This window comes from Malania oleifera, chromosome 9, assembly GCF_029873635.1.
Source record: "Malania oleifera isolate guangnan ecotype guangnan chromosome 9, ASM2987363v1, whole genome shotgun sequence".
NCBI classification, from domain to species: Eukaryota; Viridiplantae; Streptophyta; class Magnoliopsida; order Santalales; family Ximeniaceae; genus Malania; species Malania oleifera.
In genome coordinates this window covers 57,794,813-57,818,212 of record NC_080425.1, presented here as the reverse complement: position 1 = coordinate 57,818,212, position 23,400 = coordinate 57,794,813, and the positions used below count along the sequence as shown (strand labels likewise).

Sequence of the window (23,400 nt, the reverse complement as noted above, 5' to 3'; positions counted from 1 at the left end):
TAAACTCTAAACTGACGTCAAAAACTCAAAAGAATGATTAACGGCTAAACAATACCTCACAAGTTGTCAAAGTCGCCATATGCGCTCTCTCAGTGCTCACAAAGAAACCTAAGTGCTACAAGTCACGTGAATGTGTATTTTTAGTCTCATGAGATACCATGTAAATACAAGAGTTTATATAGTCAGATTAACACAAATGAACTACTAGTCAACCTACATAGAGTTACAATTCCTAAATTAGCCATATAAAGAGAAACTACACATAAATAACCCACAATACAGCTTAAGTGCGTAACTCCTAGGTTATATGCAAGTATGTAAAAGGTATAAGATAATGTTAATCATGGCCTAATCATCCATATTCAAAAAAAAAAAAAAATTCAATGTATTTTCTCATCCCCCCCCCCCCCTTCCAACTAAAGTGAAATATTGTCCTCAATGTGAAAGCATAGGGGAGACGGAAGAGATGATAATGAGGGAAGTAGAGCATACTTGGGTGGCTAAGTAAGGGAAAATAAAAATTGAAACTAAGGAAAAATGTACCTGAAAATTAACTAAAAATAAAACGAGGTAAAACAAAATGAAAAGAACGGAAAGAAAAACATCATAGTCTATTTAGCAGAGGCTCTGGAGGAATTTCATCTTGTGAGTGTAGGTCTATAAATTGAATTGACGAATCTCCAAATTTGAATCACCACAATGAATCATTTTTGTCACCTACACAAAACTTGGCCTCAAATAAATCTATACGTTATAAGGTACCAGACAAAACATGTGTAGGTTTTCTTCCTTGTTTTAATAAGAAAGGATATTTATTCAGTATATTTTCCAAGAAATTCACTTCTTTAAGAACCGGTTTTTGAGGCAAAGTTGTTAGAACAGTTACCTTTGGTTCTTCAAAAGCATCAACATTAAAATTTTTACTTGATTCCCTGAAATTTAAACACTTACCATTCTGCTCAACTTCCTTATCGGGTGTACCAATCACCTTACCACTGCAGGGATTTGCTTTAGCATTACACTCCTTAACATTTACTCCTGTAGGGAGTGATGGTTCCACAGCAAACAATCTCTGAGAATAAGATACCACAGGTTGGTACTCCTTATTAGTATCGACCTCCTCATTAACTAACTTCTTCACTTTTGGGCTCTCGCTTCCTCTTATTTTTCTTTGACTTCATTTGTCTTAGTTGTAACTTAAGGTTTTGGGACAACTGTTGTCTGTCAATGAGTATCACAGGTTGGGAAACTTCTTTTCCACTTCTCAAAGTAATAACGGCCTTTGCTATCTCAAGATAAAAATTATGTATTTGTTACTGTTGTTGCTGGTATTCTTGAGGATGAGGCTGAGGTTCGACCAGAAATTCCCTTTTTTTCTAAGATATTCAACTACGTACTCATCCCATTAATGGTGTCCCGTAATTCATTCATGGTCTGAGTATTAATCTACATAAATTCCTAAAGTGTATTAGCCATTTGTGTTATGCTATCCTCAAAAGATGTCGTCGGTGGAACAGGAGCTTCATTAGATTGAAATCCTAGAAGTGCGTAGCTTTGATAGATCTACTGTGGCAGATACTAATGCGAAGTAGTGTCTGGATAATATGTTGGCTCATATTTACCTCCATCGTTGATTGCGCTGATAGGTTGTACTGCCATTGGTGCCTAATCGTATCGTGTATTCCATTGTCGGACACTTTCAGTTAAGTAATCAAAGGATGACAGTGCCTGATCCGGTTCCTTGCAGAAGAGTTCTCCATTGCACATAATCTGGACAAATTGTTTACAATCAGGAGTAAAAGTTGTATAGAAATAATTGACTAACCTCGATGATTCAAACCTATGATGTGGACAAATATTTATCAGATCCTTGAACCTCTCCCAGCGAGCCCAAAAAGTCTCATCACCCTTTTGCATAAACTGAATAATTTGTTCTCGTAAAAATTGAATTCTCTGTAAGGGACAAAACTTATGCAAGAATTCACGTTCCATATCTGCCCAATTAGAGATAGAGTGAGGTCTCAAAAAATTAAACCACATCTCCGCCCTATCCTTCAAAGAGGTAAGAAATAAATAAAGTCTAGTAAATTCATCAGTTCTAGCACTAGGAAAAAAAGTATTGCAACTCAACTCAAACTCCGTTAGGTGCCGATAAGGACACTCGAATTCCGTCTCGTAGAACTGAGGTATCAATGACGTTCTCCCGCGCTGAATCATGAAATTAAGTCCGTCATTAGGTAAAGCAGTGTAAGATGGTGCAGCAGTGTATGTAGGCTACAAAAAAATCCATAAGATTGTGTGGTGCTGGTGCAGGTGCAACTGTATTTTTTATTTCTTATTATTATAATAATAATAATTATTATTATTATTATTATTATTATTATCAAAACTCTTTTTTTTTTTTCATGAAGAAAAGCAAAATAAAGGGAAAAACACTAATTTGAAACTAAATCTGGCATTCCTTGGCAATGGCACCAAAAACTTGACTCACTCGAAAAATAAGCAACACAAAGGCTATCGCAAGTATAGGAGTTCAGTCGTGTAATAATTAGCCTAAGGGCCAGATCAACTCCTCAAGGAATGCAATTTTATTCCAAATTTTGTGTAATTCCAAAAGAAATTAAGAAAAGACAAATTACTAAACACAGTTCAGATTCGATTTCTAGGAATTTTGAGATTTTTGCAATGAAACTTAAACTTTAACTAAAAATTAAACATGCAAGAAGATAACTAAATGAACGTCAAATTCAATACCAGAATAACGAAGTAAGTAAACCCTTCAATCATCCAACTGAATAAAAATTCTAACTTTAAACACAAGCCAAAACAAGATTAAATCCTAACAAAATAGAACAACTAACTTTAATAATAAAAATGCCTAAGAACGATTTAAATTCTAATAAAGACTCCAAATAAGAGAACCAAACTAATTTTAAAATAATAAATAATAACCCAAACGAATATTTAAGATTCAAAAGGAAACTTAAAAAAAAAAACAATCTAAACTCAATAATTCAAAATAACTCAACCAAATTGAAATGTCAACAATGACTTTGAATAAATAAAAAAAATGACAAATAAATATAACCCAATCAAAACAAATAAACTTAGTACCTTAACAACTTCAATGGAAAATAACAAACTAAAATAAATAATAATTAAGATTTTGAATAAACTGGAAATAAAAATAAATACAACCAAATAACTATTTATATTCCAAAGAGATACTTTAAATAAACAAAACTGAAATTATCGCAAATAATAACTTGAACAAGTATTAAAAAATAACAAGGAGGGGGGGGGGGGCGAGAGAGAGAGAGAGAGAGAGGAGAGAAGAGAGGCAGGTTGTGTGGTAGGCAGTAGCAGCCCTAGATCCCCGCCTGCACACACACTCCCAAGGCTCCCCTTTCTGCCTCCTCTCCAAAGCCTACCCTGAAAAAAACTAAAGAAAAACCTAACTAAAAGCCTAATGCCAAAAACCCTAAATTGACCCCCTTTATATGTTAAAGCTGCCCTAGGTTTTCAGCCTTTTATTTGGCTCCCATGCGGCTTCATGTGCAAGTTCCAACATGGCCCAAGATCCTTCATTTTCTTAAACCTAGTTGTCCCATGAAGCTAGTGCCTTCTACCAAAGCCAAAGACCTCTCCGTGTCTCATGCATGGTCAGGTCAAATCAAGGGTACATGGACTTTTTTTTCATCTTAACTTGGCTCCAGCTGCCCTTCACTTTCAAGCCCAATTTTGATCTAATAAACGTTCCGATTAGCAAAAGGCTATTTCACAATGAATTGTAGATACCTTAGTAGGATTTCCAATGCCACTTGAATCACACCAATATGATATCAAATGAGAGCGTTCTGATTAAAATACCAAAATATGTTCAGACTGTCTCCTAGCAAATTTTGGACTTGGATTGATGCCCATTTTTCATTACATGACACGGATTCATGTGCAAGAAGCCCACATAATCTTCTCACACACAAGCACACACGGCTTTCAATTTGCTTCCAATTAAAAACCCAGTCGACCTTCCAATTTCAAAGTCTAATTCTCCTAACTCATTATGCATGGTCTCTCTAGCATTTTTAATTCCAGATTTAATTTCCAAAAATTCCTGCAATAATAAAACACAAATATTTGTAGATTTTCAGAAAATTAGGATAATTATCTTAAAATTTATCAAGTAAGCTCAATGTTAAGATACGAGACATAATCAGACATTTAAGTGAAATTGTAGCATTTAATTAACAATTTTAAACGCCTAATTACGCATCTTTGACGTTTAATCAATGATGCTAAGCTCAATGACAACCATAGAAAGACCTTAGGAGAGCCAAACTTTTTATGAAAAACCTTTTTCTAAAAATGCTAAAATCATACAAAGGTTTTGAAATAGTTTTGGAGTCAAAAAAGGGCTAAAACTTAATTTTTCAAAGAGCCCGATTGATAAGTCCCTAAAATGCACTATTTTAGGCCCCCACTTACCTTTGTTTTGTCTTCTTTTATCTTGTATACATCCTTTGTTAACATAGTTTAGAGTTATGCAAGGTTTATTCGTGTTTCAAGAAATACAAATTAAAATCGATGAGTTAGGCATTATGAGAAGCCAAGGGAGTAATTAGAGTGCACAAAGCCTAAATCAGATGCTCAACTAAGATCCTAGAGCCTCAACGCACATCGAAATAGAAAAGACCTTGTTCGACCATGTGGTGCGACTAGAAAACACAAAGGGTGACCGTGTCATAAGCTATAGACTCCAAGGTTCAGATTAAGAAGAAATGCTGCAAGGTTCGACAAAGTGATTGACCAAGCGACTCCCAAGGACGACCAGGTTTAGATACTGAAGCCTACTGAGCCATAGATACTGAGAGTCTCAACCAAGAACTCGACTAAGGAGACCATGAAGGGCGACCAAGTCAAATTCCTAAGCTAAACTAAAGATTGAGATTCTAAAGTCTCAACCAGCAGCTCGACAATCAAGACCCTTTGGCGCGACTAAGTCAAAGATGCTAAAGTTCAAATTCTTGATTTCCCATGAGCCTTGACCAAGGCATGACCAAGGGAAAGCATGGGTACGACTTGGTCGACAACAATGATCTTCTACGCGAGATTTGCTACAAACTTTCCTATTTTGAAATTAAAACCTTGTATGCCCTAATGAGTATAAATATGAGCTTCGAAGATGTTCTTAGGGTTCCTCTTTGGCCTCTCTTAACTTAGTGACAGACTTAAGATGTCATTGAGAGCCATTTAGAGTAGAAATAGTGTAGATTTCAATACTTGTTCTGGTTTGTGCAAGAAGTATTTGAAGGCCTGTGACAACCTGCGAAACTTTTGTGCTTCCAAGTATATAGATGATTGTTTTGTTGTAGCTCCAGTCGTTAGTGACCAAAGATTTGAATGCAATGGAATGATCTTTTACATGCTTTCATATATGCTGCTTTTCTTTACTTGCTTTCATTTATGTGCTTTCATTTATTGCTTTCTTTACTTGCTTTGATTTCAATACCACGCGTTTACTTTCATGCACCCTTAATGCTTGGATTATGATGAAGTCTTAGGGATAGGATAACGCTACTATCGATTCGATCAGATATACATAGAAGACTACAGATACTAAAAAAGGTTTTCGTGATCGTTGAGATAGGGTATACTTCGGTTTCCAATCATGCTCTGGAAAATTGATGCACCCTTGCTACCCTACACCCTCAAATAGCTTCTTTCATTGTTTAGCTTAATATGGATAGCTGACCGAATGTAGTTTACTCACATGAATATGTCGGATTCATAAACTGAGAACTTCTTTATAGAAGTAGAGTTAAGTAAAATTTACATGCTTTCGGTAGGTTGTTAGAAAAACAAATCAAAATCTCTCCTTTTTACTTTCTTTTACATAAAGTTATAGTAAACTAGATTGGAAGTGGCGAATAACTGCACTTTAGTGCCTGTGGATCGATACCCGACTTTATCACTTTCTACATAACTTGGGATTAGTTAGGTTTTATAAATTGTATTTTTGGTAGTTAAGGACCCAAGCCTTGGCAAGCGAACCAAATTTTGGCGCCGTAGCCAGGGACTAGGTAATAGTTATAAACCAATTTCTAGTTTAGCGTATTATTGCTTTGTTTTTCTTTGTTTTTATTTTTTTATTTTTTTTGTTTTACATATTAAAGTCTTGATTCTGTGTGCTATAAGTGTGTATGCTAGTATTGCATTCTTTGGATCCAAAGTTAGTACCTATAGACCTCAAGATTGAGAGATCCCGTAGGTCCCTTAGGAAACCCACTTCGAATCTTGAGTTTGTTGAGTTGTCCGAACCCAAAGTCAAGGCCAAACGAAATCTAGTTCCCCTTGTTCAAAACTCGAATCCCCAAGCTCCACGCCAACTTGTGGTTGTGGAGCAACCCCTTTGGCCTCTTAGGGACTACTTTATACCCAATACATACTGTTGGTTGCCCCAGCCCGGGAGTATATAGTCTAGAGTGGGGGTGAATAGACTCTTTTCACGGAATACGTAGTTTTCTAAAAAATAAAAACTCTTGGCAAGATACAAGAAATTATATCGCAATATGAATATAAATCAAGCACAAGATATAAAATAAAGAGTGTAAGGGAGAGAAAGAACAACACCAGTATTTTTACGTGGTTCGGCACCAAGCCTACGTCCACTCCTTAGCACCAAGCCAAGGATTCCACAATCCACTATAATCACTCCTTCCGCAGAGGAGCAAGCCTTACAAACTTGGGAACAAATCCCTACCGCTCACAAAGAGCCTTTATCTATTCGGTTCACAAAGAACCTTACAACATGGTTCACAAAGAACCTTTCACACGAAGATGGAAGATTACAAAGAATGCTCCTTACAATGAGAAAATATGATTTAAAAATCAAACCTCACACTATTCTCTCAAGAATTGAATCAAACACAATAAGTGAGTAAGAGAGAGTGAGCACATGTAATGAAGAACTAATATGCAATGTGCTAGGTTTTGTATAAAATGATGTTTTTTACTAACAATGATCAAAGACCTTCAAAACCATGTTAATACAAGTCTAATAGCTTGTATTTATAGCCCAAGAGCATTAGGAGCTGTTAACTAGCCATTGGGGGGAAGAAAAAATATTTTATTTGGCAAACTAGCCGTTTTCCGCCCATTAGTGTCATTCTGGCCATTGGACTCGTTGACGAATCCCCTGTGTTCATCCATGAGGTCCCTAAATCAAAAAAAGTCATATAAATGCAAGTTGTGATATTTTGTCTTAGCTTTCCAGGGACATCAAGATCGTCCCATTTGGACCTTTATATCAAAAGTTATGCCCAAAATACCGAAGGGTGTTTAGGACTAAGGTTGCACTGCGGTAGTGACGATTGCTTTGTTTTTCCTTGTCAAAAAGCGTTTTAATGACTTAAAACATTCTTTGACAAAATTATATGAAATATATTGAGTCTAATTAAGAACAAAACTTATCCAAGTGAGTTTCCCCATAAACATAAGATATCTTGTTTTATGAAAACATATTTGAAAACTCGTTTCGATATCTTATATGCTTAGTATGTCCTTTATTGAAAATATGCTTGACTTTTAGGACTTTAGGACGTAAAGCTAGTTTTGTAAAATCAGGACTAAGTTTTGAAAATGTTTATAACTCATATATTACTTAACACTTGTCCCATTTTGAAAACTTAATTGAGTATAGGATTATTTTGACAACCTCTTTGTTTTTACTTTAAAAACTATAAATTGTGAATTTGTTACTTTTGTGTAGATCCTATATGCTCATGTGTCCTAGTATGCTTATGCAATGGCTCAACTCTTTCTCAGAAATCATGCAAGACACACACCGCAAGAGTTATAATAAGCACTCACTCACACAACCCTTATTACAATTAATTTATATACAATAAAAACTCTGGGATGTACTTTGGTGCTTCTGAGTCAGTGTCCTTCCGATCTTTTCGATTTGATGTGTACTAGGTCCGATCTTTGCTTCTGATTTGACACCTCTTTGTATCTAACACTTTGTACCTATACTAGATAAGATATACAAGGATGGAAAATACTAGAAACAACAAATATGTTAATATCATCAAAACATATAAACCAAGATAGTGTAGTTGACAGGGCTAACATTCTCCCCCTTTTTTATGATGTCTAACCTATTAAGAATCTACTTAATCTTTGCATTTGTGTTTGTTCTTACTAAGGCTTATTGTGTAAATATAATCTCACTTAGAACCATTAGTGGGTTGTTATCATCAAAACAAGACAATTAAGCTTACATACCTCTAAGGCTAACATTCTCCCCTTTTTTGATGATGGCAAACCATTGGTGTTCTATATGGGGTATGTTTTAAAGCTCTCCCTTAATTTATGTGCTCCCCCTTAATTTATACATATTGTTAAATGATATTTATAATTTTCTCCCCTTTACTATATGCATATGAGGCATAAAAATAATTCATGTTCATTTGAACTTTTAACATGCATTCCATATTTTCCCCCACACATACATCATGTTTTCCCTCACATATATAACACCATAAACCTTATCCCCATGGATAACTTTGAATATCTTCTCCCCCTTTGATCATCATCAAAAAGAGAGGTCATTTATCTTAAAAATACTCTAAGAGCCTATTAAGACTAGTTTCCATGGTGGTGAGGTGAGTGTGTGCTAAACACATATACCAAAATTTTGGGTGCTAAACCATAATATTAGAAAAGCCTAGATTGGCTTCCTTCCAAACTCATGAATGATGATTCAGAAGTTAAACCATTTGTTGTAGATCAATCATTCAATGATCATTCAAGAATGGACATTTTCGAAATAAGCACAAAATATTCATGCTTATAATTTAAGCACGGTAAATGTGTCCAAACAACTTGGTAAAGAGCATGTGTATAATTTAGAGCATTCTAGGAAAATTTAAAGGATTATTGAAAATTTTGCATGTTTTTCAATGTAGCATACAATGTTTAGGATTCAACATGTACCACACCACTACCTATTCAATTATTCAACATGCATTATAAAAAATTCATAAAGTTCAACCCACATGCAATGGATTTCAAGCCATAATCATTTAACATGCAAAGACTTATAATTACAAATGAATCTTCATGCAAATGATCTTTTTATCTTGCATCATTTATAAATATTCATTAATGATAATGTACATGAACCAGTCTAAGTGACCACTTAAGGTTAAAACACTAAGTTCAACTTGGTCACCATACTAATACTGCATAAGACTTTCAAAAGTATTTAGAATTTAAAAAATAAGTCTTATGAAGTCATAATTTCAGTTGACTAACTAGCATGCATGTCTAAAATAGATCAATGAATTCAACATGCCAGACCTTAGTTAACTACCAGCATGCAATGCACAAATCTGCATCGACCAAGTAGATTATGTTCAAATCAAGCATGCAGTTCAATATATTCAATCAATATAAACTATTAAATAATATAACATTTAGAAAGTAATGGATAGTAAGCATTCAGTTCACATGAAGCATCCAATAAATAAATAAAAAATTTCCAAAATAAGCACAATACACTGAAGTATTTATTGGATGAACTTTAAATTTGCTACTTCCCTTCAATTATATAACCCAAGCACAAAAAAATTTATGATCTTTTTGAATATATTAATCATTTAAGTTTCAAGATGAGTTTAGGGTTATATTTACAAAGTCTATAATTAATTCGCAAAAGCTCAATTTTGTATGATGGACAAAATATACTATATTCTAAGATATTCATACAAAAACATAGTATATAGCATTTAAAAAATTATTTAACTAGTTAAGATCCTTTGTCCATTTAGGGGGTTTACTTAAGTATGTAATAACCAATACTATCATATAATAACCAATCATAATGATATATATATTAAGCGAAATAGTTTGGATGTTTCACTAAAGTTCTCATATTGGCTTGATAAAGTAGAAGGAGGAAAATATAACTTTTCAATTAACTTGGTTTTATTTGAAAATGCTCTTAGAAAATAGGAGACATGTTCTCCTAATTTGCCACTAATGGGAAAGTATTCCTCAAACATATGATATCAAAAATAAATGCTTCATTTTAGAATGCCACTTGTTGTTATGATTATTTTTACTAAAACTCAATTCATGAATGCTATGTTTAGATATTCTACTATGTATTCAAATAAGAGCATATATCATCAAAATGAATTATGTGACTAAGAAATACATCTCTTTTCCATAAGAGATGGATTTACCTATCATAGCATGTCTTTGAACTTAAATTCAAAACCTTAGAAACTTATATGGTAAAAACAAGGTATTTCCATTTAATAAACTTAGAGCACATGCTATTTATCCCATAAATAATAGCCAACATTTTCAAAAAGGAACCATTTGATAATGACATATACAATTAAAGCATCACAGTGGTTTTTTAATTTGAACTCATCAATATTGGCATGTTTTTCAAAAGTTCCCAACAAAGTAATTTAAACAATTCAAAATTTGGGATTTTTCACTCATTAAATACTTTTACCTAGGTGGGGTTTAAATCAACCTAAACCTAATTCCTAATTCCCCTTGAAGAATTTCATGGTCTTTTTTAGCTTTTTCCATAAGCTCCTCATTTTCCCTTTTTAAAGAGCAATTTTCTTCTTTCAAGATAGAACAAAGACAAGGTTCCTTGCCTTTGGATTTTGACAATTTTCCTTCCAAATTTTCTATCTTTTCTTTCAAAATTTCATGCTCTTTTTGAGAATTTAAAGCAAACTCTTCATTTTTCCTTTTAAGGGATTCATTTTCTTCTTTTAAAGAAAATTCTATTTGTTTTGACAAAGCAAGCTCTTTTTCAACATTTTTATTCTTCCTTTTTACTAAAAGTAATTCATCAAACAATTTAACACAACTATTCACAATTTCATCATATGAAGGTGTATAATCCTCATCATTCGAACTTACTTCATCTTCTTGTTCATTAACCATGAAGCAAGGATATGCTTCTTTCTCATTTTCATCATCGGTGGCTAATCCATCGATTTGATCCCAAGTAGCACCATTTATGGCATTATGATCCCCATTTAGAAAATTTTCTTAATTTTGATTTAGGGAGCAATTTATCATGTCATGCCTAGAGTTAATACAATTGCAACATTCAATGCATGACTCTTCTTTTTCTTTTTGTTGCATTTTTTTCCTTAAAAATTTCTTAACTTCTCTTGTGAAGAATGCAATATCATTATCTTTAATTATTTCTTATTGATTAGTACAAGATGATTCTAAGACAAAACCATTTTCTATCTTAGGTTTTTCTAGATTTCTTACTTCTTCAATGGTCATAGATGACTAAAGTAAAGATTGGAGAATTTTGTGAATATAATCTTCTAATGAATAAATTCTACGAAATGCTTTCATGTTGTTTATGAGGCGTGTGAACCGAGTGAGCATGGAAGAAATTTCTTCACCATCATTTAATTTAAATATTTCATATTCTCTAACTAACTTGCATATTTTTGATTGTTCATTTTGTGATGTGTTTCCATAGATGTTTTCAAGTACATCCCACATTTCTTTTGCAGTTTGACATTCACAAATATGACTATGTACATCATCATTTAAACCACAAAGAATAATATGCTTTGCTTTAAAATTTAGTTCAACTAACCTTTTTTCGCTTGGTGATTGTTCCAATAAAGCCTTTGGAATATCCTCATTTTTCTTTGTGAATGAGAAGTCTCCTTTGGAGATGATCTCCCAAAAATCCAAGTCATATGCTTGAATGAATACGGACATTTGATTTTTCCACGCATGGTAGTTTGAACCATTGAACATCGGTGGTTGATAAATAGATCGTCCATATGAAGAGGTGCTCACCAAATACTCCATTTGATCTTTTACGCTCTAGATTTTACACCGTTAAATGCAATCGTCTGGCTCTGATACCACTTGTTGGTTGCTCCAACCCAGGAGTATATAGTCTAGAGGGGGGTGAATACATTCTTTTCGCAGAATACATATTTTTCTAAAAAATAAAAACTTTTGGCAAGATACAAGAAATTATATCACAATATGAATATAAATCATGCACAAGATATAAAATAAAGAGTGTAAGGGAGAGAAAGAACAACACTGGTATTTTTACGTGGTTTGGCACCAAGCCTACGTCCACGCCTTAGCACCAAGCCAACGATTCCACAATCCACTATAATCACTCCTTCCGCGGCGGAGCTAGCCTTACAAACTTGGGAACAAATCCCTACTACTCACAAAGAGCCTTTATCAATTCGGTTTACAAAGAACCTTACAACATGGTTCACAAAGAATCTTTCACACGAAGATAGAAGATTACAAAGAATGCTCCTTACAATGAGCAAATATGATTTAAAACTCAAACCTCACATTATTCTCTCGAGAATTGAATCAAACACAATAAGTAAGTAAGAGAGAATGAGCACATGTAATGAAGAACTAATATGCAATGTGTTAGGTTTTGTATAAAATGATGTTTTTTACTAATAATGATCAAAGACCTTCAAAACCATGTTAATACAAGTCTAATAGCTTGTATTTATAGTCCAAGAGCCTTAGGAGCTGTTAACTAGCCGTTGGAGGGAAGAAAAAATATTTTATTTGGAAAACTAGCCGTTTTCCGCCTGTTAGTGTCATTCTGTCCATTGGACTCGTCGATGAATCCCCTGTTTTCATCGACGAGGTCCATGAATTAGAAAAAGTCATAAACTGAAAGTTTTGGTATTTTGTCTTAGCTTTCTAGGGACACCAAGATCGTTCCATTTAAACCTTTATATAAAAAGTTATGCCCCAAATACCTAAGGGTGTTCAGGACTCAAGGTTGCATTATGGTAGTGACGATTGCTTTGTTTTTCCTTGTCAAAAAGCGTTTTAATGACATAAAACATTCTTGGACAAAAGTATATGAAATATATTGAGTCTAATGAAGATTAAAACTTGTCCAAGTAAATTTACCCATAAATATAAGATATCGTGTTTTATGAAAACATATTTGAAAAAGTTTCGATATCTTATATGCTTAGTATGTCCTTTATTGAAAATATGCTTGACTTTTAGGACTTTAGGACGTAAAACTAGTTTTGTAAAATCGGGACCAAGTTTTGAAAATGTTTATAACTCATATATTACTTAACACTTGTCCCATTTTAAAAACTTAATTGAGTATAGGATTATTTTGACAACCTCTTTGTTTTTACTTTGAAAATTATAAATTGTGAGTTTGTTACTTTTGTGCAGATCCTCTATGCTCATGTGTCCTAGTATGCTTATGCAATGGCTTAACTCTTACTCAGAAATCATACAAGACACACACCGCAAGAGTTATAATATGCACTCACTCACACAACCCTTATTACAATTAATTTATATACAATAAAAACTCCGGGATATGTTTTGGTGCTTCTGAGTCAGTGTCCTTCCGATCTTTTCTATTTGATGTCTACTAGATCCGATCTTTGCTTCTAATTTGGCACCTCTATGTATCTGACACTTTGTACCTATACTAGATAAGATCTACAAGGATGGAAAATACTAGAAACAACAAATAGATTAATATCATCAAAACATATAAACCAAGATGGTGTAGCTGACAGGGCTAACATTCTCCCCCTTTTTTATGATGTCTAACCTATTAAGAATCTACTTAATCTTTGTATTTATGTTTCTTCTTACTAAGGCTTATTATGTAAAGATAATCTCACTTAGAACCACTAATGAGTTGTTATCATCAAAACAAGAAAATTAAGCTTACGTAGCCTTTAAGGCTAAAACATACACCTCATTGTCTTGCATCCGATATCTGGATGTCGAGGCACGCAATTCGAGATCAAGACTTCTATTATCTCGATGCTTCCTAACTTTTATAGGAATTCAAATTAAAATCCTTGTAAGCATCTGGATGAATTTCTCGAGATTTAATCACCATCTGAATACATAATTTCTATGATGATGCCCTTTTCTTAAGGCTTTTCCTATTCTCTTTAAAGGATAAGGCCAAGTATTGGCTGACATTCTTAGAGCCAAACTTGGTGACCAACTGGGCCACCACGTAGCATGAGTTCTTAAAGAAGTACTTCCCAATTGGGAAGACTAACCATCTTAGGAGGGTCATCACTAGTTTCTCTCAATTGGATGGGAAACTATTTTTCTAATCTTGGGAGTGCTTTAGAGACCTATTACGTAAATGCCCATACCATCAGGCCTCTAAGTGGCAATTAGTTCAAACCTTCTATGAAGGATTAGCTAAATGAGATAGGTCAATGGTAGATGCATCTTGTGGAGGTACTTTCCTCACTAAACACGAGAATAAAGCCTAGGTTCTCTTCAAAAACCTCACCAAAAATTCTCAGCAGCATGTAGTTGTTACTCATAAACCATCCCAGCCTTCCACTTCCAAACCTAAGGGAGTCTACAAGCTTGCTACGGGCCATGAACTTGTACCCACACTGAACACCATAGTTCAAAAGTTAGACCAGTTCCTATCCTTAGGACAGCAACCGCAACCTGTGGCATGGGCAGAAGTATGCGCCATCTATTCTGATCCTTCACATACTTGCTACAATTGCCCCTATGCGCCTTCCTAGCCTAAGCTTGTGCAAGAAGAAATCAAGGCTACCCACAATTGGTATGATAGGCCATCTGATGACCCATATTCAAACACGTACAAATCTGAGTGGAAACAACATCCTAACTTCTCCTGGAGAACACAAGCTCTAGGTTTCCAATCCCAAAGACCTCAACAAGCCCTTAATGCTCCACATCCTCGTCTATACCATAATTCTCAAAATCCTCTTGTTTCTTCCCTTAGACCTTCATCATTTCAACAACCATCTCCTCCTCATCCTAAATATGATACAGTTCAGGAGATGGTGTTGAAAACCCTCAAGGGCATTGAGGCTGATCGTCAAGTAGATTGGTAAATCCTTCTCTCTCACTCCCAATCGATAGTTAAGCTAGAAGCCACCATGGGGCAACTAGCTACCTCTTTGAGTAGGAGATATGAGTACAAGTTGCCAAGTCAGCCTCTAGCTAACCCTAAGGGGCATACGGGGTAGAATGTGAGCCGCACTCTAGTCCGTCATCATATCATGAACTGACCCAGGCAGTGACCACTTTTCAGGGTGGTAGTGTGGTAGACAATAGGGTAGAGGAGTAGTTAGGCGAGGGTGAGAATGAGGAGGAGATGAGGGTAGAACCAATGTTGAATTTTGCACACCATCCTCCTCTAGTTTAGTGAATAATCCCGAGAATCCATGCCCTCTGCTAGAGAGACAAAGCCACACTATACTCCTCATAAGGCATTTCATGTCTCTTCAGCACCACCACTGAGTCCATTATGGACATATTTAGACAAGTTAAGGTCAACATGTCTCTCTTAGATGCCATTAAGCAAACACCTGAATATGCCAAGTTCCTTAAGGACTTGTGTAAATCACTTGAAAAATGAGCAGCTCGAAAGATATCATAAGTATAGGAGTTCATTTGTGTAATACTTAGCCCAATAGCCAGATCGTCTCCTCAGGGAATGCAATTTAATTCCAAACTCGTGTAATTTCAAAAGAAATTAAGAAAAGAAAAATTTACTGAACATAGTTTAGATTCGGGTTTTCTAGTTTGTTGAGATTTCTTTAACGAATTAAAATACCGTGCAATTCAAATTCTAAATCCTAACACGAACTAATTTTAACAATGAGAAATGGAAATCCAACGTTTAATAGCCATACAAGAATTGAAACACTTGTTGAACTTTGGAACAAGATTTAAAATGATAACTTTAAGCACAAACTTAAGCATGCAATTAAAAACTCAATCGAACACAAACTCAACCAAGAAAAACCAAATTTTTGCAATCAAGAACTGGAATCAAAATTAAGACTTTAACCACTAAACAATAACTAAATATGATAACAAATTTTGGACTTTAATTAAACGAGCTTAATCTAAATAGAACCCAATAAAATTTAGTTTTAAAGGAGACAACTAATTTAAGTCCTAAAGAAGATATTTTATTCTTTTTTGTATTTTATTCTTTCTTTTTTTTTTTTTCAAGAAACCAAACTGAACTCTATCAATAAAAAAATAACCCAAGCAACGTTAATCCCAATGATAATGTAAAATAAGACAAGAAAGAAAATAACTTGATTTAAATAATAATAACCAAACAAGAATTAAAAATTAAAATTTTAATTTAAATTATGCTAAACAAAATATAAAAATTATCCAATTATTTAGCAGCAAGAACAAAAACTAAAGAAAAAGAGAAAAAAAGAAAGAGAGAAAGAAGTTGGCTGGCTGTAGCAAGTAGTAGCAGCCGTGGTGGCATCGGGTTGAAGAGCAGCAGCCAGCAAGCACAACAAGCCTTCTCAGATCTTTTGGATTGCATCCCAGTAGCAGGACAAAGAAGAGCAACCGTAGCAACAGCTACAGCAAGCGGGTCTCTCGGCTGGGCAACAGATACACAGCAGCAAGGGGCTTCGGCTGGGTGTTCACAGCAGCAGCAAAGGATCTTGGGTGCAGTAGGCTGTAGGGGGGGAGAAGTAAGGGAGAGAGAAATAAAGGAAGATAAAGGGAGAGAGAATAGAGGAGAGAAAGAGAGGAATAGAAAAGAGTTAGAGAGAAGATGGGGAAAGGGAGAGAAAACAGAGATGAAAAGAGATGGAGAGAGGAGAGTTGAGAGAGTAAGAGAAGGAGGAATGGAGAGGGGGCAGTTCCTATGAATAGAGAGAAGAAAAGAAATATATAAGGGAGAGGGAGGTAAGAGCGCTACCCAGCACACCTTTGGAGAGGACTCGGTTGCATGGCCAGGTCAAATCACTCTCTTTTTTTTTCTTCATTTGTTTCTTCCTTTTTAATTTTCTATCTCCAAGCGAACATGCCCAAGTTTTACTATCTTAGAGCTCGTATCTCTTAAAGCTCGAAACACAAAATTCGTAGAGCACTTCCTCAACTTTCCCTAAAATTTTGAATTGTCTCGATCAGAGCTCGGATGAGAAAGTTACGCTCAGAATACAAAATAGTGTCGCTTTTAGCTTCCAATAATTGCCCTGAAAAAAAAATATCAAATATTCATAAATTACTCAATAAAACCCAAATATTATAAATAGGACACAATGTTAAATTATTAAGAGAAATTAGATATTTAATTAAAAATATACACCTCAATGCATGAATTAAAACACCTAATTATGCAATTTAAGCGCATAATTACACCCCCCAACTAAAGTTTTACTAGTCTCTAGCAAATAATGTGAATGAATTCCAGAGCGGTACCCACAAATGCTAATTTCAACAAACATGAAATGAATACACATGCGACCCAACCATACCATATCACATATAAGAATTTAACCAAATTTCACACAAGCTCATCATATACAATGCACGCAACTCCGAAGTAAGTTATTCATGCGAGTCTCATCGTTATATAGTTGTTAAGAACAGTATATTCACATGAAGTTAAACAGCATTACAAATCAAAGTTAATGTAGTCATAAATCCGAGTATAAACAAGCGAAATTTCTAGGTATGTGTAATGTATATGACTCGTTACACCTAGGATACCAGTGGACACCTACAGAATGGTCGTTTTGACTCGGCCTAACTGGTATACTCTCAAAAACACTCAAAAAGAATGAGTTTGCTCATCATATGTGAGGAGGAGTGTCGCAATCAAACATCCCACATATTACAAGGAACAAACGCTAAATGTATGGAGTGGATTAGTCTGAAAAGGATCTAGCCTATTTGTGAGGTGTCGGGTCCTTCACCCTAGCATCTTCTCACCTACTCACCATATCCAACCAAGACCACCCTAGATCAACTTATTCACAAACCTGGCATGAATACATCTAAAGCATTAAACGGTTTAAGAGTCTTTATATGTGGAGAACATATGTCGTGTTCCTGACTTTGAGTGGTATTTATGTGGAGCAGATATTAACCTTTCATTTCAAGTGCATTTCTATTTTCCTTATTCTTTCTTCTGCTCATTCTTCAAAATCTGTCTTTTCATTGTCAATTAGGACAATCATTACACTTATTTTATTATCTTCATACCACCAATGGGAATTAAGCTTGAACTGTAGGCCATGAACTAAGTCTATATCTAAGGGTGGCTCAGCCTTCACATCTTGAGGAGGCTATAATACCTAGGTTTCTATCTCCTTACTAGATGCCACCTCTAGGCTAGCAAGTCAAAATCCAAAACTAGTGTACAAAGAATATCCAAAAAGAAATGGAAAGTTGAGTTTCATGAACTTTGAGCTAACATCAAAACTCAAAAGAACGATAAATGACTCAACAGTACCTCACAAGGTGTCATAGTTGCCACAGGCACTCTCTCAATACTCATAAGGAACCCTAAGTGCTACAAGTCACACATGCGTGTATTTTCAGTCGCATGAGATACCATGTAAATACAAGAGTTTATATAACCAGATTAACACGAATGAACTACTAGTCAACCCACATAGATTTACAATTCCTATAACACGAATGAACTACTAGTCAACCCACATAGATTTACAATTCCTAGATTAGCCATATAAGGAGAAACTGCACATAAATAACTCAAGTGTGTAACTCTTAAGTTATATGCAAATATGTAAAGGGTATAAGTCAGTTTTAATCATGGCCTAAGCATCCATATTCAATTTTTTTTTGTAATGTCTCATCCCCCCCCCCCCCCCCCCCCAACTAAAATGGAATATTGTCCTTAATGTGAAAGCATAGGGGAAGTAGAGCGTACCTGGGTGGAGAAGTAAGGGAAAATAAAAACTAAAACTAAGGAAAAATGTGATAGAAAATTAACTAAAAATGAAATAAAGTAAAAAAAAAAAATAATAAAGGAAAGAAAAACATCACAGTTTGTCTAGTGGAACCTCTAGAGGAATTGCATCTGGTGGGTGTAGGTCTATAAATTGAACAGGCGAGTCTCCAAATTTGAGTCGCCACAATGAATCTGTCTTGTTACCTGCACAAAAGTTAGTCTCAAATAAATCAATACATTCTAAGGTGCCAGACAAAACATGTGCAGACTGCCTTCCTTGTTTTAACAAGAAAGGATCTTTATTTAGCATATTTTCTAGGAAATTCACTTCTCTAAGAACCAGTCTTTGGGGAAAAGTTGTTAGAGCAGTTACCTTTGGTTCTTCAAAAGCATCAACATTAAAATTTTTACCTAGTTCCTTAAGAGTTAAATTATCACCATTATGCTTACACTCTTTATCGGGTGTACCCATCACCGTACCACTGCGGGGATTTGCTTCGACATTGCACTCCTTGACGTTTACTCCAGTAGGGAGTGATGGTTCCACAACTTTCAATCTCTGAGTGTAAGGTACCACAGGTTGGTACTCCTTACTGGTCTCAATCTCCACGTTAACTGACTTCTTCAATTCTGGGCTCACTTCCTCTAATTTTTCTTTGACCTCATCTATCTCAATTTTGACTTCAAGTATCGAGACAACTATTGGTTTGTTGATGAGTATCTCGGGTTGGGAAACTTCTTTTCCATTTCTCGAAGCAATAACAACCTCTGTTGTCTTAAAAGAAACATTATGTATTTGTTGCTGTTGGTGCTGGTATTCTTGAGGATTAGGCTGTGGTTCTATCGAAAATTTCCCTTTTTTTAAGATATTCAACTGCGTGCTCATCTCATTAATGGTGTCCCGCAATTCATTTATGGCTTGAGTGTACTAATTGTTAGTTGTGACTTGAATTTGCATGAACTGCTAAAGAGCATCCTCAAGAGACTTATTCTATGGAGCAGGTGTTGCATTAGATTGAAATCCTGAAGGTGCATAACTTTGAGAGATTTGTTATGGCTAATACTGATGCTGAAAGGTAGCTTGATAATATAATGGCCGATAAAAGGATCCGTAGGACTGGGTAGGTTGATTCCAAAGTTGCTCTATACCATTCTCCTTTTCCATCTCCATAGCATCCAATCTTCTAGTAAGGTCAGCCAGAAAGACCTCAACATAAAAATCATCCTTCAATTCATACCACTCTCCACCATGTACTGCTCTCAATGATTGAGTTATAATTGGTCTTCTTTCAATCATAGTGTTCCACTTCTGAGCATTGTCAGCTAAATGATCCAAAAAATCCAATGCCTCATCAGGCTCCTTGTCGAATAAATATCTTGAACACATTGTATGAACGAAGTGTTTCGATTCAAGAGTCAACGTAGTGTAGAAAAAGTTAACTAGGCGTCATGATTCAAATCTATGGTGGGGACACATGCTAACTAGATCTCTAAATCTCTCCTAACTTTCATGAAATGTCTCATCAACTTCTTGCATGAATCGATTGATCTGTTCCTCCAAAAATTGAGTTCTTTGTAAGGGAAAAAATTTATGCAGAAATTTGTTTTACATATCAGCCTAACTAAAGATAGAATTAGGCCTAAGAGAATTAAACCACGTCATAGTCTTGTCTTTCAATGAAAAAAGAAATAGGCGTAATCTAATTTTTTGATTAGTAGCATCCCTATCTATGAATGTAACACATGCAAGCTTAAAATCAGTTAAATGTCAACACGGATTTTCACACTTCATTCCACAAAATTGAGGTATCACAGATATCATTCCAGGCTTAATGTTAAAGTTTCGTGCATTCGCAGGCAATATGATGCAAGATGTTTGTAGGGTTCGTGTGGGTTGCAAAAAATCCATAAGCGTGCGTGGTATAGGTGCAACCATTTTTTCTTCAAAACTCTTTTTTTTTTTTTCATGAGAAAGATTAAAATAACAGAAAAAACACTAGTTTTGAAACTAAAACTAACATTCCCTGGTAACGGCACCAAAAACTTGACTCACTTGAAAAATGAGCAGCTCGGAAACTATCCCAAGTATAGGAGTTCAGTCATGTAATACTTAACCCAAGAGCCAAAAAGTTTCCCCAAGGAATGCATTTTAATTTCAAACTCGTGTATTTCCTAAAGAAATTAAGAAAAGAAAAATTTACTGAACATAATTTAGATTCGAGTTTTCTAGTTTGTTGAGATTTCTTTAACGAATTAAAATAACATGCAAATTAAATTCTAAATCCTAACACAAACTAATTTTAACAATGAGAAACAAAAATCCTATGTTTAATAGTCAGGCAAGAATTGAAACACACGTTGAACTTCGGAAAAAGATTAAAAACGATAACTTTAAGCACAAACTTAAGCACGCAATTAAAAACTCAATCAAACACAAGCTCAACCAAGAAAAACCAAATTTTTGCAATCAAGAACTTGAATCAAAATTAAGACTTTAACCACTAAACAATAACTAAATATGATAACAAATTTCGGACTTTAATTAAACGAGCTTAATCTAAATAGAACCGAAAAGTTTAGTTTTAAAGAAGACAACTAATTTAAGTCCTTAAAGAAGATATTTTTTATTTTTTTATTTTATTCTTTTTTTTCAAGAAACCAAACTGAACTCTATCAATAAAAAAATAACCCAAGCAACGTTAATTCCACTAATAATGTAAAATAAGACAAGAAAGAAAATAACTTGATTTAAATAATAATAACAAAACAAGAATTAAAAATTAAAACTTTAATTTAAATTCTGCTAAACAAAATATAAAATTTATCCAATTATTTAACAAAAAGAACTAAAACTAAAGAAAAATAGAAAGAAAGAGAAAGAGAGAAAGAAGCTGGCTGGTCGTAGTAAGTAGCAGCAACCGTGGTGGCTTCGGGTTAAAGAGCAGCAGCCAGAAAGTACAACAAGCCTTCTTGGGTCCTTTGGATTGCAGCCTAGTAGCAGGATGATGAAGAGCAGCCGCAGTAGCAGCTACAGCAAGGGGGTCTCTCCACTAGGTAGTAGATACACAACAACAAGGGGCTTTGACTGAGTGTTCACAGCAGCGACAAAGGATCTTAGGTGCAGCAGGCTGTACGAGGAAAGAAGTAAGGGAGAGAGAAAGAAAGGAAAAGAAGGGGAGAGAGAAGAGAGAAGAGAAATAGAGGAAGAGAAGAGAGTTAGAGAAAAGATGGGGAAAGGGAGAGAAAACAGAGATGAAAAGAGATAAAGAGAAAAGAGTTGAGATAGTAAGAGGAATGGAGAGGGGGCGGTTCCTGTGAAGAGAAAGAAGAAAAGAAATATATAAGGGAGAGGGAAGTAAAAGCCCTATCCAATGCACCTTTGGAAAGGAGCTGGCTGCATGGCTAGGTCAAATCACTCTTCTTCTTCTTTTTTTTCTTTTTTTTTTCTTTTCTTCCTTTGTTTCTTCCTTTTTAATTTTCTATCTCCTAGCACACATGCCCAAGTTTTACCATTATAAATCTCATATCTCTCAAAGCTTGAACCATGAAAATCGGAGAGCACTTCCTCAGATTTCCCCAGAATTTTGAATCGTATCGATCGGAGCTCGAATGAGAAAGTTACGCCTAGAATACGAAATAGTGATGCTTTTAGCTTCTAATAATTGCCCTACGAAAAAAATACCAAAAATTCATAAATTACTCAATAAAACCCAAATATTATAAATACGACACAATATTAAATTATTGAGAGTAATTATATATTTAATTAAAAATATACGCCTCAATGCATGAATTAAAACACCTAATACGCAATTTAAGTGCATAATCATTGTGCACGCAGAAACAAAAGTCAAGGGTGCATATGAATAAACAAGTGAAGCTGGCCGTGCACATAAGCTTAATAATATTAGGTCACCTCCCTCCTAAATTGAAAGACCCTGGTACTCCAACCATCTCATGTGTAATTGGCAATTACACCATTGATAGGGCTCTTTTAGACCACAGGGTGTGATTGAGGACATATTTGTCAAAGTGAAGGAGTTCTACTATTTTTTTGATTTCATTATCTTGGATATGAAACCTTCCACCTAGCCCTAAATACGATTCCAGTCCTATTAGGATGACCTTTCTTAGCCATGGCCAATGCCTGTATTCAATGTAGGATAGGAATTGTGGATATGTCCTTTGGCAATATGCAGCTCCGGCTGAATGTATTTCATGCTTCTCAACATCCACCAAATGCTGTCTAAGTTGTGGACGTGGATATAAGTGATAAAGATGTTGAGGAAATGACTCCCTCAATTCTATGGAGGGACCTTGTAGAGGATACACTTTGACCTAAGAGCCCCTCTATAGCTGACCTAGAGGACCCTAATAAGCAAATTCTTGTAATTCATGATTTGGACTCCAGTCTAGAGGGAAAGTTGAGAATATGCAAAACGAGGTTTGACGAGAAAATGAGGGAGGACACTCTTGGCTTTGAGCCAAGGTGAGTTCGAAATGAGTTTTAGAGCGTCTAGCTAAAGACGGTAAACTTAGCGCTTCTGAGAGGCAACCCGAATATTTTTCTTTTCCTTTAGAGTCCGTAGGTTGTACATAGCAGAGTAAATAGG

At 35.0% G+C, this 23,400-nt stretch overlaps 1 non-coding gene across 1 annotated transcript; it reads left to right on the top strand.

Moving 5' to 3' along the window:
* The first annotated feature begins 1,837 nt into the window (after positions 1 to 1,837).
* LOC131165128 (small nucleolar RNA R71) lies at positions 1,838 to 1,945 on the top strand. The gene has a single exon (XR_009139449.1). It is a non-coding gene; the product is annotated as a small nucleolar RNA R71 (small nucleolar RNA).
* Positions 1,946 to 23,400: the final 21,455 nt, after the last annotated feature.